General features: G+C 32.7%; 1 protein-coding gene across 3 annotated transcripts in view; it reads left to right on the top strand.

The window, feature by feature from the left end:
* The window catches only part of LOC129807812 (protein mothers against dpp), a 242,094-nt gene that overhangs the window by 140,859 nt on the left and 85,834 nt on the right, over positions 1 to 15,401 (top strand). Inside the window, exon 1 of one of the 3 annotated variants that reach the window (XM_055857313.1) lies at positions 1,010 to 3,172. The exons of the other annotated variants lie outside the window; for them this stretch is intronic. The gene's annotated coding sequence lies outside the window, so the exon portion shown is untranslated. Of the gene's footprint in view, positions 1 to 1,009; positions 3,173 to 15,401 lie in introns of those variants that run through there. 3 annotated transcript variants of the gene reach the window in all.

The raw sequence follows: 15,401 nt of genomic DNA, 5'->3' as shown, positions 1-15,401 counted from the left end.
GACAGGTGTTTTTCTCACGAAATTTCGCGAAGTTTTAGCTTTTGTGATGAATAGGTTAGACAAATGCCTGAAGAAACAAAGGAGCATCATCTCTACGAACGAGTTGTAGCGAGAAATGTCTTGAAAGGCTCCCGGAAAGGCCAGGGAATGAGCGAATCCGCACGTACTTGGAGTACCGAAGTCAACTCACTTTAATGAATGATATGGAAAGTTTCCGGGCTTCTTGTGACATTCTACGTTTCCCTTACATGAACAGGAAGAGGACTTGGTAAGATTGGTTCATGAAAACAAGAACAATGGGCATCCTGTTGAGGCGGATTAGCTGTCCAAATTTACAGCCAAGTTGTCCAAATTAATAACCAAGTTGTCCAAAATAAGAGTTAAATTCACCTCTACATATCAATTAATTTTTAAACGTATTAAAACTAATTTTAGTAAAAATAAGACGATAAATAGCTTCCTAAGTTTCTAAACATCCCTTCCGAAAAGAGAGTAACAAAAAAAGTAAATTAGTATCGAAAATATCGCACTTCAAACTTGGAACATCGATACTTATAAGCAGACTGGGCAAAATTATGAGCCCTTACCCTATATTCTGAGAAATCTTGTCCATCGATAATGTCTTTCAAGTTTCAAACAGCTTAACGACTTCCCAAATAATTTTTTTCTTTGTTGATACAAATATTTATGTTCCTTATGCTATCCAGAATAAGATTCTTATCGAAAAATGTTGAAAAATGCATAATTTTTTATACAAAATAGCAAAAAAGTAAAGAAGTAAGAGTGGTATATTTCGGGACAGTTGGGTATTTAGGGACAGACAAAAGTCGCTATTATGCAGATGAATTTCACTAAGCCTGATTATTTGCTTTTAAGTAAAAGTTCTAAACTTCACTATTTCATAAAAATTTTGTTTAAATTTCACTTTTAAAGTGACTTAAATCGAAAAAAATTAAGCACTGTTTGTGTTGACATCTGCAAAATTGACACCACTTAAAGTTTTGTAAAAAGTGAAATGTGAAACTCACAATTCACGCGTATTTCACGCTTTAAATTAAATAAAATTTCAGAAGTCTTATGTTTATCTGATACGTAAAGAGCTTAGTATTTCATATAGAACTTAAAAATCATTAAAAAACAAATATTTACAGGATTTTTGACGTGTACCTAAATTCCTATATTATGTCCCAAAAAGCACCTTGTCCAGAAATACCACACGTTACCCTATGTATCACTTATAGCGCTATTGGTTGGTATTTTTTTTTTACTCTGGAGGTTGGTTACCAACGCTAAGACGGCGGTGGCCACTATCACACAAACAATGAAGTCTTTGTTTATACACCTATATCTCTGTCTAAATTTTTACTTTCAAGAGCTCTAGCTCAAAAGCAGTACTTGAAATAAATGAAATGAAAATGAAATAAACAAAACGAATATAAGGTAAATATATCGTAATATATTAGTAATTAAAGTTACTTGTGGCAAAATTTGAAGGGAAAACTAACTTTGCATTGCTAACAAATATTCTTTTGAAACTTTTTCGAAAGAATAACGTGTCGTCCTTATTTATTGTCAGCATTGCTATGTAAATGACGTAATGTTGAGCAGATTTTGTTACTTGGGATTAAATATTTTTACAGTGTAAATTCTCTCTGACTAAAAATTGACTTTTTTAGATAAGACATCTTGAGAATTGGGTTTGAAAATCAATGGTTGGTTAACTGCCTGTGTTACTGAATGTGTGGTGAGAATGAATGAAATACCTGGGTGGTAATTAGAGACGTATGCAACGTCTTTTGGGGGGCTTCAGCTGAGACTTATTCACGTGTTTCCGGAGTTATGGCGTTTGTACAACCGTAATTTCAGAGTATGGGTATTGTGTTGCATTTACGAATGAGAGATTAGTGCACCGGTAGAATAAAATATGTTCATTCAATTTTGGGTTCTTTATTGTTCAAAAATTCTGGATTGTCGTGATATTGTCTCTGCGGTACGTCGACACTCTGGTGGATTTTCTGCCATTTAGATTAAATTTGCATATTTTATAAAATTGGATAAAAAGCCATTTTCTATTGGATTTTTCATGGTGTTTTGCTAAGTTCTTTTGCGATTGGAAGACAGAAGCGTTGACTTTAAAATTAACTGTTTTTTTTTGTTGGTGCTGTTGTGTCCGCCAACAAGAATTTCTTTGGGTTATTCTGTTTTGTTTGGATGATTTTTTTTTTCGGAGGGACGGTTGCTTTGAAAATGAAGCTAATGCGCCTTCCACAGTTTATGTGTACAAGTTCAACTACATCCATACGCTTAAATCCGCGAAGAGTGAAGTTTCTGATGACCTCGCCACACTCGCGATCACCAGTTCTGACTCTGCTGTCTTCCCGCGTAGACACTCCGTGGTTAGTGTACCTACAGTGCCAAGAGATACCGGAATATGTCTCTTTCTCTCGAAGTGCAATTATAGCATGTGATTCTCAAGAAGAAACTTCACAATTAAGCCATATTCAGAGTTAAGTGTTAGATGAGTCAAGTGTTTAGTTTGGAAAGAGTTTTTGTGGTAAACAAATTAAGAAGAAAAAAAAGAAGTTTAAAGTTTGTCTTTCTTATCGGAAGAAAGGTCTTTTTTGATAGAGGCATCATACGTGATGCTGGGTTGGCCTGTAACAAAAAAAAATGAGATAAAGCTCTTGAGAGTTCTTCCAAAAAATTAAAACAAAGGGCTAAGTGTTAGTTGTTAGAAAAGTGATAAATGAGACCAAAGAAATTTTTCCAAGTAGAATTTGATGTGTACCAATATTCCGTGGAATTATGTAACAGTTATTGGTTCACTTGATATCTCATCATCCATTGAATGACCCCATGAAAGTTGAGACAATCGATCAAGGTGTCATCAATCTCCTAACCAAGAAGAATCTTGGGATGACGTGGAGATGAGAAGTCAGATCTATGTAACACCAATAAATTCAAAAGAAAACATTCCTACCAAGTGAAATGTGAATCTCAACATCTAAAAAAAAGAGAATATCTTTCGTCACACTACATCATGATGGTTGTAAATTGATGAGTGCTTAAATTCAACACCATTTGCCGCAAGATTCGTGTCACCTTTTTCCCTCTCAACCGTGATTTACGATGGAAGCGTGATTGTGAAGTGCACCTGAAATTATTTAATTAGGTATAACATAAAATGTCATAAGCTGATGATTTTGTGTGCAACTTGAGCCTATAAGCTTCTTTTGATGCTATCTTCTTTAGAGAAAATTGAGTTTATCTTGGCTATATTTGTCCTACGATGTTTTGCATAACTTTTACCGGATGATGTACGTTAAATAACTCTTTAATATTCAATATGTTATACATTTGAGGTCATGTCTCCGCGTAATTTAGCAATTGAGTGAAATTGCTATTGACCAAGTCTAGTGATCAAGTAGTGTTGTTGTGACATTGATTACACGTAGAAAATATTGCATTTGTTCTATTTTATTGGTAAGATAATTTTGGTTACAAAGTAAAATGAATACTGCCATGAAATCAAAATTCGCACGAAAAATGGAATTTGTTGTGACATTCGAAAAAAAGAAGAAAATAAGGATACGAATTTCGATTTCATGAAATTTTCCTGTTCTCAAAGCTATGCCAGAATCATAAAAACCTAATTTTGATCAATAAAATATTAACTTTTTTGTTAGAAATACCTCCGGAACACCTTTTGGAATAGGAAAATTTCATGAAATCAAAATTTCCATCCTTTTCTCAAAAGTTTCAATTTTGTTTGTCCCACCCTTTCGCCCTTAAATCTAAATTGAATTATTCTTAGTGATCATGTGAACAAATTCAATTTAGATTTGAGGACGAAAGATTGGAAATGGCATTTGCAAAATATAAGAGAAAGAAAGCTATGTGAATTTTTATTTTATGAAATTTTCCCAATCTGAAAGGTGTGCTGGAGCCATAAAAACCAAATTTTGATCGATAAAATTTAAAATCTTTGGTTAGAAATATCTCCGGAACATCTTTTGGAACAGGAAAATGTCATGAAATCAAAATTTCCGTCCCTTTCGCAAAAGTTTGAATTTTGTTTGTCCCACCCTTTCGCCCTTAAATCTAAATTGAATTACTCTTAGTGAGCTCGTGAACAAATTCAATTTAGATTTGAGAGCGAAAGATTGGAATTGGCACTTGCAAAATATGAGAGAAAGAAAGGGTATGTAATTTTGATTTTATGAGATTTTCCCGATCTAAAACGCGTGTCGGAGCTATAAAAACCTAATTTTGATCGATAAAATATTAAATCTTCAGTCAGTAATATTTAATAAATCAGTAAGATTTTTGAAACAAGAGAGTTTCATGAAATCAAAAGTTCCATCCCTTTCTCAAAAGCTTGCATTTGTTTATTTCAGATTGAAACTTGTATATTCAAAACGTTTGAGAAAAAATTTTATGTGAACTTTAATTTCAAAAAATTGTCCTGATGCTGAAGATGTGTCAGAGTTAGAGAAACTCAATTTTGATCGGTAAAACGTTGACTTTTGCATTAGCAATACTTCGCTTTCAAATCGAAATTGAATTATTCTTAGTGATTACATATATAAATTCAATTTAGATTTGAGAGCGATAGAGTAGAATTGGCATATGCAAAATGTTTGAGAAAGAAAGCGATGTGAATTTTGATCTCAGGGAAATTTTCCTGATCCATAAGGTGTATCATAGCCCTAGAAACTAAATTACGAACGAACCAATTTTAACTTTTTGGTTAGCAATACCTCCGTAATATCTTTTGGAACAAGAAAATTTCATGAAATCAACATTGTGATCCCTTTTTTCTCAAAGGTATTGCATATATCTATCTTAACTTTTCACACTTAAATCCGATTTATTAAAATTTTCCGATTTATTAAAATCATTTTCCGGATGTGGGAATTCATTTACTGTGGGCGATTTCCACGACCGAATCCTCCGCGGAATTCGACATCTCCAGCACCAGGTCCAACATCTCCCTTCTTGTCAGGACCACCTCCTGGAGGAGCACGACGATAAGCAGAGCGATCCTCTTGAGGTTTGGATCCTTCTGATCGTGGAGCAGTTGTTGGACGAGGACGTGCAGTTTCTGTCCTGACGTTGCGTTTCAGCGTTGATGGGACTTTGAATTTGGCTTAGTGGTTACATGAGCAAATTCAATTTAGGTTTGAGAGCAAAAGTGAGCAAGTGGAAGTGGCATGTGCAATATGTTTAGGAAGAAGAATAGAAATTTTCATTTCAAGAGGCCTATTCGTGATCTAAAAGGTGTTCCCCAACAACTTTCAGTCCGAAAGCATTTTTTATTAGTACTGGCTTTAAATTATGTATTGTATTGTATTGTATTGTATTGTATTTATTTTTCCATTATCATTGAATATAATAATATAAATAAAATATAAAATACTAAATATAAATTTTTAAATACAATAATGTGTCGATTCCGAATCGGAATGGATCGATTTCGAAAACTAAATATTTCGAAATATTTTCTGTTCGAATTTCGAAAAGTTTTAACTCACGTGTCAAAATTTGCCACTTTTCGCAATGTTGTACACAAATTGATTCGTAAAATTCCTGCCCCATATCGTAATTCTTTTTAATGTAAATGAATAACAGAATATTCGAAATACAGTTTGGATTTTCGAACATAAACGATATCACATTCTGCCATCGCTGCTATCCATTTCATGACAATATACTGTTCTTAAAAAAATAAGAATTACAAAATATGGTGTAATTTGGGTTTCAATAGACTGGAGGTTTAGAGTAGCTTTTGAAGGTACTTTAATCCGAAATACCAAGCTTGTAATTTCATGTTATAGGAAAGGAAGTTGGGAGAGTTAAGCCATATGGCTAAACATGAAGTCTAATGCCCTAGACACACTTACGACTTAAACCGAGAGACAACTTAGTGGAAAATGATGGAAATGAAGTCTAACCATTATTTCGAATATAATTATGCTAAGCCGTCTCTCGACTAATCCTCAGGTCTGTCAAGGCCCTAAGAACCCAACTAGATTAAGGCTGATCTTCGAGATTAGTAAACTCGTAAAATTTGGCAGTAGCGATTTATTTTAAACTGTCATACACTGAGGGGCTTAAGATCATCGATTAGATGTCCTTTCCATAAATTTCCTAAGTAAAGAATCAGGTGCTTTACTGCCAAATTTTGCAGGCTAAATATTCTTGAGATCAGCCTAAGTCAATTTGGGCCCTAAAAGTTACTAAAGAGACAAAGTCGATATCTTTTACAGTTTCATCTATAAACTCATAACAAACTTAGGAAAACAAACGGAAAAACCAGAAAACAATGCAAGTAATTTGTTTCCAAATTTTTAACACTTGAAATTTTGAAATTTTTTATAAAAACGAAAGACCTTGAATGTTTTAATATCATGGAAAATTGACATTATTATTTTTGCAGAAGTATAAGGTTGACATGCTTTAATAAATCAAGTGCAGAGAAGCTCATTAGGTTTGAACACTTAGTGCCAGGAAGTTATGATGACTTAAATAGGTTTCGATCTAAGAACACGCGCATAATAGGGCTTTAATTTACAACCCATTCCGTGCATTTTACATATATTACTTGCCCTATAAATTTCATAATAATTAGCGAACTAGAATGACTACTATGTTAATTTGCGATATTATTTTATGTTATATTTAAAATTAATTATTTAATAAACATGAGCAAAGCGTGAAAAAATCAAACTACATTAAGGTAGGGTAAAGTGATATAATTTGGAATTAATGTTACAAGTTGGACATGGCTTTTTCTTGATAAATACAGTACAAAATTTGTTTTTCAGCACAAGGAAGGAAATTATAAAACTAAAGCATTAAAAATATACAAATAAAAATGAAGTACTAAATTTATCAAGACAAAAAGCCCTGTCCAAATTGTACCATTATTGTCCATATTGTACCGCTGTCCAACTTGTACCACTTTACCCTACTCCAAATCTGAGAAATATTAGCTCTTTTTGTTATAAATGATATTTTTTTACAGATTTCGTATTAATAAAATAAATAAAAAAAACATAGAACATTTGTGAAATATTTCGATCTTATTGATTTAAAAGTATTCGCTCTTAACTGAAACTGATTGATTATCAAACGTGTTCTTTATGTGAAATTATGTTGATTACTTAAAGTTGTTCTTCTTCAAAATTGTTAGTTTCTGATCAAATCGTAATTTTTAAGTTTTGTTTATATAATTCAAAGCTAGAGCTTAAAACATTCGAAAATAGCTTTCGAAAACTAAAGAAAAGACATTTTTACTTCTCGTTTTGTCCGTATGGTGGCTGAAGTTCTTTCTTTTGAAAATTCGAAATGTCAAGAGTGTCAAAATGTATCTTTTTTGTGATTCGTTGTGGGGATAATTAAAACAACAAAGCTCTGTTCGTTGTAATTCTTTTTATATTCACTGAGTAATGTTCTTACAAGATTCTTAGTGTGATAAGTTCGATAAAATTCGAAATTGAGTTTGAATTTTTCGAACTTCAACGACTTTCTTTGCAAAATAGATTTCCATTTAATTCTGTATTTCGGAATCAGGTTGTTTCAATATTAACACATGTTTACAGATCTGATACTAGTTTATTGACATAATTTATCTTCTCCACTTCAATATTTATTCAGTTTTACAGGTGACAAAAGATTTAAAACAGTTTTTGAATAAACGCTTAATTCGCCAATAAATTTAAAGAAGTTCCGTTGATGTTGAGTCATTTTAAAAAATTTCTTTTTTTTTGTCTAAATGTGATATTTCTCTACGCTGCCCACGTAATTAATAGAGAGATTGGTGTATTTAAATAAGTCAGACCTCAGTGGCGAATAAATTTCCCTCATCAATTCCAGTTGACCATTCAACAAATCAAACGAGCAAGCTCATAGGCTAAGTGTGTGAGAAATATCAGCAGCAGTCCAAACACAGCATAGAATATGTATTGGAAGAACAGTTTATGGAAATTTATGTCAATTCTCTTGGAGGTATTTTCTGGAAGGCGAATAGCCTATCAGAATCGCTGAGCAGCTTAAATCTGCACAAGGAATTTAGTATAAGAGTAGCAGAAATTCGCACACCTTTTTTCTTCTATATCCATATTGCTACCGAAGGCATAAAACTCCTTAAGATCTCCATGCACGTTTCCATGTCGTGTTGATTTATCATCAACCGCAATACAACATGAAACATTTTTCCATTCAAATGTTTTATTTCATTGCGGATTAATAAGACATTTATTGAAGAATTTATTCAAGCGAAGAGAGATTTCAAGATGAAAATACAACAAAAAAAAAAGAAGAATGTCTGCTGAGAAAAAGAGTGATAGTCTGGAATGGAGCCACAATTTCTGCAAGAAAAGTGGCTGAAATTGTGAAGAAAAAACTTGAGACATTCCAGGCCTTATCTTTTTCCCTATAAATTTACGCGGTGTTTGACAGGAGTCGCTGATTCTATTGATACTGAGGAAAAAACGCGGTTGCGAAGTGATAGAGACTTTGGTAAGTGCTCGAACTTTAGCTTCTGGGGTTAAACATTTTATTAATATGTTCGAGCAGTTCGCGAAGTCGCGTTAGATTTTAAATTAATTTTACTTGCTTTAATTTATTCAGAATTCGAAGACCTTTCCGACAAGTCTAAATTTATCGCAATCGATTAAGAAATAAGCTCTCCAGAGTCATTTTAATTTTCATTCTTGAAAAATTCTTAGAAGGAATGGAAAATAATCGTTTGTAAATTGTACAATAACATTTTTAAGGATTTTATTACATTTTTCGCACCTTCTCTTTTGTTTTGTTTTTAAATACGGCGTGCGTCTGAATATCACCGCCACCTATCGTAAAACTAAAGAAGTAATACCAAATGTCAACTAATTTCAATTCAGCTGAAAACATATCGTCGGTTGCGTCTACCTCTGTCGTATCTGTATTCGGTGCAAGCTACCATACGGATGTCCCTTCTTGCGTGAAATGATGATACAAAAGAAATGCAGATACGACAGAGGTAGACGCAACCGACGATATGTAAATATTGTAAACTTCCCGACGGACTTTTTGTTCGAGAACTGCTGATCGGTCAGTTTATTTTTGCTCATCGTCTTAGAAAAAATAAGCTGATCAGCTAACTATGCTCGCTGAGATACTGCTATGTCATTTGATTTTTGTGGTGCTGACACACCTTTTCAATTTAGTAAAATTCAATAGATTGAAATTTTACCTCTTACTCTTTCAAACTAATATAAGGTATGTTTATCTCTTTCTGTCAAATGAAAATCGGAATTTCAATTTCAATTTCTAATTTCATTTGAGGGAAAGACACAAATATATCTGACTTAAAATTGAGAGAGTAAAAGGTGAAATTTCAATCGATTGAATTTTACTCAATTCAAAAGGTGTGCCAGCGCCATTAAAATTGAACTTTAGTTAACTTCAGGTCATAGTCGGTGCTTCGGTAAAAAAAAATTGTAAAAGTTACGGTAGATGGCGGTGTTATTAAGACGCCACCGTGTAGGAAAGCAAAAGAGAAAGTGGTAGTTTTTTTTATATTTTTTTCCTTAGATTTTTTCAAAATTAAAAGGTTAAAGGGCTATAGAGAGCTCCTATTCTAATCGATTGCGATAAATTTGGACTTATTGGAAAGGTCTTTGAATCCTGAACAAATTTCAAATGGTAAATTGATATTTAGCTTTAATAGAGGAGAAATATTTCCATGAGGAATAGGTTTTGGTATTGCGGGTATCCTAGGATAAACTAATGGGGATCTTCTAGAGTTCCCAGTGACTATCTCTAACCGTTCAGTGTCTGTTTAGATCTTATAACGGACGGACGAACTGCATTATACCATTTTTCGGTAAATGACAAGCCCGTAAACCTATGTCATTGATTGCTACGGGATACGCCAAAATTTAAAATACTCATGGAGGAACGATTGCACGTATTGTTCTTTTTGTAGAGATCGAGCAATAAAAGTGTGGCAAAAGTTATATGATAAATGACTCTTTTCAAGATTAAATTCTCCTGTCAGGTTAATCTTTTATCAGAGATTTCTACCAAGAGATTAATAGTTGCAATCGTTTGCGATTTGTTAATATAGCTAATACCAGCATTCTTCTTGCCATATCTGCCAACTGTCATCTTCTTACAAGTACGTACACATTTCAATAGAAGATCGTTTTTTGTCTCATATTCGTTCGATAAACAGAAATCTTCCATTTGAAGAAGAATATACCATATGTTAATTTAATATTTGCAAAAAAAAGAGTCTCCGTGACAAATAATTTTCGCTTAAAAACACTTAGCCAGAAGTTGACGCAACATCTCTTCTGTTCGCTAATTTAAAAAGCGCGACAAGAGATTTGTATGCGGTGAATGATCCCAAAAGTGGCGGCAAATGCGAAATATTCATGATGGTGATCAGAGTTGTGAAGGAAATTGAGAGCATTGCCAATTTAGATAAAGATATTGAGACTAAATTGGGAATATATCAATTTCACAGTTGAAATCTGCATAAATGATTATGTCCAAAACTATTTGCAAATGACTTCATGAACAAATTTGCGAAGTTTATTGGTAGTTTGACCATTTTACGGGTCTGCTCGAAATATTGGAAGTAATCAAAAGAACATAAAATAAATCTGGATTGAGAGAAAGGCTTTCAAAAATTTATTACAATAATTTGTTAAACGAATTCCATTTTAGAGAAAAGGTTTTTGATTGACAAGTTTTGTTGTGGATGAAAATTGGATGAAAGAGCAATCGATCAGAGTGAATAAGTATTTTTCTGTAGATCTTGCATTTAGAAATTCATTCATTCATTCATTTTCAACCGCTTATCCCTATTGGGATCGGTATTATTTAGAAATAATCTTTCGAAATTGTGAAGCTTTCGAATTTATTTTCGAAGACCCATAGATCTTACGAGTGTTTCGTATTTAAGTTCGCGTATTTACCGCTTGAGCGCTGGGAGAACTTTATAAATATTTTTTGACAATTGAAGTTTGATTTCATTTTACTTTTCATTGGATTTTGTTACTGGGAAATATTTTGTAAAATATATTATATATTTACATATATATTTGCTGAAAACTGAAATTGTAATATTATCAATAATTACATGCTCTCACTTATGCCGTATATTTCAATTCCTTTTTCATATTTGGCGAAAAACACATACCCTGTAGGGGAGTTCTGTAACACTCTGATTATGCCCCTATGACAAATTTTTTTTCGAAGAAGAGAGCTTTTTCGAAAATGTGATTCTGTGTTCGTGTGGCAATGTCAGAATTCACATGTTTAGGATATCTTGCAATTTCAATGAGAATTAATTTTATAAAACAAATCAACAAAGACATATTGTGTTTGCAGACTATCACTAAGCAATTTTTATAAAAAAAAATCCTCGAATTGCACCTTCGAACTCACGTAATTCGACTAAATTGGCATTGTTAAGTTTCGAACTTACGTGTGGCAATGCCATAAAAATTAAAGAACTCTCCTATTGAGCAGTTTCTTAATTAGTTAAAACATTGAATTTTCGAACATCGGATACTATCAGCGCTCAGAAGCTCGATACGCTAACTACGTCTTTAATTTCAATATATTTTCGAATAGAGTTTCGATTGAACTTATAAATTCGGCTGATTATTTCGAAAATCAAAGACTATACTAATCACTTATTCGAAGTTGTAATGAAAAACCCAGTTTTTTGTGATTTCGAAATTTTTCGGAAATAGAATTTCGGAAATAGAACGAAAATTTAATGAAATCAAAAACGGTTTGATAATTTTTCTGAAGTACAATCTTTTCGTTTACTAATAACATTCCCGATTTGAGAGCTCTCTCCGGTTGAGGTTCTTTACTGTACTAATTTGAAGGTATATAAGAGAGAACTTACATAAAAATCCGTTGGAAGTTCGAACATTCAAATCGACGAGTCACACAAAAGTGAGCAAGTTCATCAAGAGGACATTTATTTTACTGAAATTACAATTAAAACGCTCTGCCATGAAATTTCACAAAACTACACAAAAATTGACTTTTTGGAGCAAAAGTTTGCACAATGTTGTTGACGATTGAAGTGTTAAGAATACCGAAATTCGAAATGGCAGAATAATTTAGCGCTAAAGCGGCGAATACGTGAATTCACACTTTAGGCACTCGGCAGATTTCCGTATAAGCTTGGCTTGGCTTTAGAGTGGCTTTGTCTCTTCGAAAGGTTATTACTGAACGGAGCCAGTGCTAATCTTTTTCAGAGGAAATATGTGCTTTAAAAAGCAAGAGCGTGAGACTTTCGATGTTTCATATTCGTTCAAAAACAAGAGACAAAGAAAGAAATATTTTTAGTTCAGACATTTACGTGAAATATTTTTTTTTAATATTTATTTGTTTTTTTTACTGACTCCGGAAAAAATGCTGAGAAATGAATTAATGCCCTGCAATTTCGAAAGAACGATATATTTTGATAAATGTTTGAATAAACTTTCAAATAGTTTCTTGTGAGTTAACCTTAGTTACTAAATGCGAATATTCTCAAAAGCGAGGATTATCGAGGAAGATAATTCGAAATTGACTTTTATTTGAAACTAAAATTTCGAAATCTTAAATACTGGCGTTTATTACTTTGTTTATGAATTTTTTTATAGGATTTACTTCTATTATTTCAGTGTCTCCTTCTTAGAATTTTTGATATTTCGAAATTTAAAGTATTAGCAGCATTTTACTGGCGGATACAAGAACTGTGTAAAGTGCTTTTTGTCTGAAATTCTCCATAGGATTTATCTCCATTATGTCAGTGACTACTTTTGAAAATTTTTAATTTTTCGAAATTTAAGTATTAGAGCAGCGCTTTAGTGGAAGATACGAGAACTTTGAGATTAATACCGCATTTGCGAAATTATAAAGTCTTCTTTGTTAATTTAATATATTCTCAAAAACAAGGATTATTTACACTCAGAAAAGAGCTCTGTAGAAACAGCTCTTAATTTAGCTCTTGAAATAAGAACGGGCATTTGTGTCTTGGGTTAAAGACTATTTTACTTGAACGAAAGCATTTTTTTTTAAAACATGCTTTGGCTCAAGAACGTACAGTGTTTGAATTTTCAAAGATTAAAAAAATGTCTCTGAAGGAATTTTAAGCACCGAGTAGATCTTGGAGCAAAGCATAACGAGCTTTGATTCCAGTATCAGATTTTCTCTGCTGTATCGCAACAATATTGACGTACACTCACAAATAATAAACGCAATTGAATTTCACGTTTTTTTTATTGAAGTATCACTGTATACATTTTTAATCTATTGTATTTCACATTCCCTATTTTTTTTATTAAAATCTCAACGATGTTCATCCCTTTATGTCTAAATCAAAACTCACATTTAGGAAGATTTTTTTCCATCCGACTATCGATGAGCGAGATGCCCGACATGTTTACAATTTTTTTTTTCACGGGAAACATCTCGCAAAAATCTTTTAAATTTTTCACTATATAACATTTTTAAATAAAAAGTCACTGTTACACAACAATCCAGAGGCTCGAGCGAGCTTGTGAGTCACAATGTTTTGTTTTTCAGAAAAAATATTTTTGTATTTTTTGATCAATAATTCACCTAATTTTCACATAATTCTTGTCGGCACTGTATTTTTTTGAACCACAAGACACTTCACTACTCGTAAAGGCTTCCCCCACAATTTTCACTATAATTTTATTAATAAAACTCGCGAAAACAATCACCACTTTGCGAATTATTTGTTCTGTAAATTATTTTGTTTGCCATTTGACAGCACTGAAAGCCACTGGAAATTTTCTAGTGAGATGATATTTCGCTCAAGATACGCCAGCTCTTAGTTGATCTGTTTTAGAGCACAGCTCTTAATTCAAAGCACGACATGTTTAGGTTGATTCGGCTCTTAAAATATTCTTACAGACAAGAGCTGTATTTTTGCAAATCCCATACAAAGTTAGAACTGCCCTTTTCTGAGTGTGATAATTCAAAATGTAGTTTTTCGAAAATTAAATTTTCGAAATTATAAATACTTGCGTGTAATGCTTTGTTTATGAAATTTTTTATAGGATTTACGTCCATTATTTCAGTGTCTTCTTCTTAGAATTTTTGATATTTCGAAATTTAAAGTATTAGCAGCGCTTTAGTGGTAGATACGGGAACTTTTATTGTCGAAAATTACTTTCAGTCCAAAAAGCTTTTTATTTACACTTATTAGTTTCTATTATTGAATAAGTATTTTTGGACTAAGCGCTGTAGTTCAAAACTATTTATTTACAACTCAGCTACCGGCAAATTTTCCACCAAATAAATTTTATAGTTTAATGCAAAGACTCTGAACATTTGTTCCACATAATCCAGAGCTTTTGTTACCTTTTGTGTCCAGCTGAAATAGCAACCATTTAGCCAATTGTTGTGCGATTTAATCTCATCGTGGCAATTGGAAATTGTGGGAAATTTGCTGTACTGACTCTTTTCTCACTCTCACTTAAGATATACCCAACTGTTATATCGCCAGATATAAATTGTTATTGCAATGTGAGCGGTATTTTGGTGTCATTTGAGATGAAATACTGAGAAGTAATTGATGAATTAATTTATGAAAAGAAAATGCTTCCAATGGCAAAATGAATTTTATTTTTGAGAAGTATATTATGTTACACCGGTACTCTTAAATCCAGCACTTTGTTGACCTTGTTCTAATCCCACGACCCTCCCTATTTTGTTCCATTCTATCCATTGCTTTAATGAGAATTGTACTCATTCATGTCTCTATTTTATGTGTGGGTGAATAAAACTTTTGTGGAGCACCGACGCCGTAGTTATTTAACGAGAGAATTTTGATGTTATTCAAAAATTCGAAAAATCTTATTTGAGGAAATTTGAAGGATTCACTCCCGCTTTTTTTTTTATAAGTCACCTTGCGTGGGGGCTCTAATTGAAATCTCCTTCAATGGTTTTTCAGTGTTTTCTTTCCCTAATTGACGGCTGTGTTAAACTAAATGTTACACAATATCTATCAGATGATGCTAACCGTCACATGTCTTAAAACGCAGCCGACGAATTCACGCATTAAAAATGTGGGTTACACATTTTCGATGAATGTGTCTTCGGAATACTACTCAAAAGGCGTTTGTTGATGGAGTGAGTGTCAAACTATAATATTTCTTCTTCATCTTTCTTTTTTTTTTGGGTGTTTTTAATGGATAGCAAAAAGAAGAAATTTTCAACAAAATAGATACAATGTGCTCAAATCAAAACAAGCTACACCAATATAAAAGCAAACACAACTTTGTCATTCGAGCTTGAATATGGGAAACGTGACCCTGCAATTATTTCCTGCTAAAACAGCCGGAAATGCAGTTTGTATTTGTAGGTGTAGT

This window comes from Phlebotomus papatasi, chromosome 3, assembly GCF_024763615.1.
Source record: "Phlebotomus papatasi isolate M1 chromosome 3, Ppap_2.1, whole genome shotgun sequence".
NCBI lineage: Eukaryota > Metazoa > Arthropoda > Insecta > Diptera > Psychodidae > Phlebotomus > Phlebotomus papatasi.
The sequence above is the reverse complement of the archived record's forward strand: the minus strand, read 5'-3'. Positions and strand labels throughout refer to the sequence as shown.